Source organism: Epinephelus lanceolatus, chromosome 16 (genome assembly GCF_041903045.1).
Source record: "Epinephelus lanceolatus isolate andai-2023 chromosome 16, ASM4190304v1, whole genome shotgun sequence".
NCBI lineage: Eukaryota > Metazoa > Chordata > Actinopteri > Perciformes > Serranidae > Epinephelus > Epinephelus lanceolatus.
The window spans coordinates 27076796-27080674 of record NC_135749.1 but is presented as its reverse complement, the minus strand read 5'-3'; positions in this window follow the sequence as shown (position 1 = coordinate 27080674).

Here is a 3879-nt window from a genome sequence, read left to right as displayed (position 1 = left end):
GGTGTTGCGGTTGGATTAAGATGTAGGACAGGAGAGTTTGAAGAAACAGTCGACGTGCACGCCTCATCAGGAGGGGACCGCTCAGCGAAAACTCTTTTGTAATAAACCACCCTTAAAGCAGCAGGTTTACTATGAATGAGTTTGAGCACCTGCCTGTTGAAGGCGTGGGCGTTGGCGTCAGCCAGGAGCAGAGAAGCAGGAAATGAGGAGGGCTGGTCGTGGGGGAGGGGTTGGGAGGGTGTCGTCCAGGCATTGCATGCAATAAGTTTTACTATTTGTTTGAACGGGGCAGAACGGTTTTAAAAACGTGCACTAGTTTTACCAAGCCAAGTGGGCTGTGATTGAATATTCAACTGGCATCTGTAACGGGGAATGATTTGACGCTTTAAATCCTTGACTATATTTGATCAATAACCTCCAGTCAGACAAGTGATCACTCCCTGTTTGTAACATGACATTGCAAAGCAATATTAACCCAGTTCTAGTTTTCAAATGTGGAAAAACAAAGCTATAATTCTACTCATTGTGGTTGTTGGTCTCTCGCTATTGTGTATCTGTACTTTTATTTTTTTATTTTTTTGTTTATTTTATTTGCTTGTATCAATCAGTGGGAATGTGCATTTGGTGGAATAGTTATGTAGGCTTTAGACAATTTTCTTTAAAGTAACAAAATATAGACTTTGCTCGCCTGCATGCCAGAGTATTGTCCTTTAAAAAAAAAAAAAAAGAAAAAACTTTTTTGGAATCATATTTATTATGAGAAAGAAAAAATATAAACACTTTTTTGGGGGTAAATGTTTATTGATTTAGTGGGACTGTTTTAGGCTAGCAATATTTGTCCAGTCTCTCTAAGATGCATTTTAAAGATTCCTACACAAACGTCAGTAATTCGGGAGGTACAAGCTGTTTTCAGAGGCGAGGGGGCCCTGCTCTTTGCGTCGTGTTCAAATTCAAACGAGGTACTTTCTTCAAACGTGGACCCGTTAAAGACCGAACCCCTCTCCTCTTTGCTAGGTTACTTCAGCGAGCATCCGTTTTGTCTCCTCGTTCCTGGTTTGTACCTGTGGCCACACCTCTTGGCGGGGGCTCTCCTGTCTCCATGGCAACTCTGCTGACCCCTCACAAATGCACTTCCTCTTTGTGAAGGGGTCCCCATGGCATCAAGGGAGCAGGATTACCTCTTTTTAACCTTTTTAAAAAAAAAAAAAAAAAAACGATCCATAACTCTGTCCGTGCCCCGATAGAGAGCATGAATTATTTTTAAATTCCTCTCACTTTGATATATTGTTATATCTTAACGGATTTGTAATTTGACATTGTGTATTGCGTATTTTAATTTTATTTTTTTGTTTTTTCCTTTTTTTTTTGGTTCCTTTTTTTCAGGGTTTGTTATAGCTCTGCTCTGTTTCTCTTTTTTCTGCTAGTGGTCTCTGAAGCTGTGTGTGATTGTCTCATAGCAATAGAATCATAGAATTGGAACATTCCAATTCCGTGAATGGAACGCTCCGATTCTGTGAATGAACGGAACCCTTTCTGACCAGATGTGAGAGGGCGGGGCATGTTCTGGCTCCGCCCCTATAGCAGAGGGCCATTCACTCGCTGTTATTGCTATTTTGTGACATGTTCAAATACATTTTTTTTTTTTTTTTTAGCCTGCAGGGAATTCTTGTGTTAATGTGCAAAGTAATAAATTGGTATTTTATGCCTATAATGTAGCTGGTGTGTTCTCATCATTAATGACAGATGGCATTTTGCGCTATTGAAAATGGGTTTTTATAGTATCATTTACAGAGCTAGTTAACACCAAGGTGTTTATGTGCATGCATTTTGTCACTAGATGGCATTCTTTACCAAGGTAATGAGTTAACATGATTACTGAGAACAGTGAAACATTTATGATCTATCCATTGTTACCTCAATGGTCTTGTACAACAGCTTAATGAAGATATCTTATTTTCTTACAACCTCTGATCTTGCCATGTTTTTAACCAGTCTTTTCAAGTGTAAAGAACAGCTACTGGGACAGTGTATGGGCCTGAGGATCTATGTCCTTTATTACACTACCCTAAAATACTTAATGTACTGTAGCTCAGGATCTAACCTGAACATGTAGAACATCAAAAAAAGTATTCATGTAGCTGGTAAGTAGTTTGGTAGCTTTAACTGTAAAAATGTATGTGTTAGGGTTAGGGTTAGCCTAACCTAACCCTAACCCATTCATTTATCAACATCCTGACAGGTACACGGGCAAAATATAGAAAGGAATGGGCTCTCCTGTGTTCCTTAATATTACATGTCTTCAGCATCCTCAGAATCAACATCCAGCTTATTACCAAGAGTTTTGGGGCAGAACATAAACTAAAGACAAAATGAATTTATTAATAAAAGCAAGTGCTGCAAAAATCAAATGAAGAAAATTTCAATAAAAATAAGAAAGCTACTGTAAAAAATTAAGTACCATTTATCTGAATAAGAATAAAAGCTGTGCAGTTTTTAGAAGTGATGGTGTCATCTGTCAGTTTATTAATTAATTTAGATGAGATTACAAGCACTCTGCTTATAGGTGTGGAATCAATCTGGAAAAATGTACTAAGAAAAAATAAATTTGGGGAGGGGGACTTCTGCTTTATCCACAGGGAGAGAGACGGGAACAGCAGGGGAAGGAGGAGGGAGGACATGCAGCAAAGGGCCCGGGCTGGACTCAAACATGGGCCGCTGCAGTATGGACTTATGCACTCTATCCAGAGAGCTACAGCAGTGTCCTCAAAGTAAAGACAAATTTGAGAAAGACCCTGGCAGCTGCAGCTGTGGTTCAAATCAGCTTAAAAGGACCCAAAACCATTATTTACACACAGCATATCAAGAATGTAATATGAAACAGTTAAATAAAAGAGCAAGCTGCTAAAAATGGGCATTTGATTGACAGCTCTAATAAACTTTTTTTTCCCCACTCAGAAATTGTATCTGAGACTTTTCAAATCTATGCGCCAAATGAAAGAATAACATTTAGACATTTAATGTGAAGAATGATGTCATTTAATGTCCGATACAGCCTATATAGCTCATCTTTCCATTGATAGCTATTTGCTAGAATTCAGTGAACCTTGACTGTCAAAACAAATAAGGTTCTACAGCCAATAACGTGTTTATATAGCAGTTATGATGTGTCTTTTCCTCTGTCTACCAAAATGGCACATGGCCTGACAATTTTACACACCACTGCCTGAAATTTACCTGCGTTTGGCAGCTGGTGACCTCGGCAGAATACATTTCAAAAATAGTATTTTATCTCATATTTTTCACAAATATGCATCACTACTTATAAGCAATTCTTGACTTGGTTACCCTTTACAAAAACATTTATAGATAACTTGTCAATCAATTTTCCACTTTCCCTGTGACTCTGGGTACAAAGCAGCTGTGGCTGTTGTGTCAGCTGCACCTCCCTCCCCTCCTGGTACCTCGGGTAAAAGAGGTCATGCAGTCAGCTGGTGTGACCTCTCTGGAATAAAGGCATCCAAGGAATTTTCAATATTTTTGTGTGTAAAATTTCATTAAGCAGGAAAAAAATGTACCCGCTATGTGGTAATATTTCTCTTTATTATGATGATTATAAGGCTGCATGGCATTAATTGTAGTGTAATTTCACTACATCTACATGTGTCTGTTATTCATTCAGCCATCATTGGTATTTGTCACCTTCCTTTTCTCCCCTTTGTGTATCATCCCCTCTACTCTCCCGTTTCCTGTGTCCCGGCTGGTTGTCATGGCCACTGTTACCAAGGATAGCGGAGGCTACAGAAGAAAGGAAACCTGAACCACAGATCTTGATGCCATGATATTTAATTCATTGGCACGATGGCACAACAAGGCTCAGTG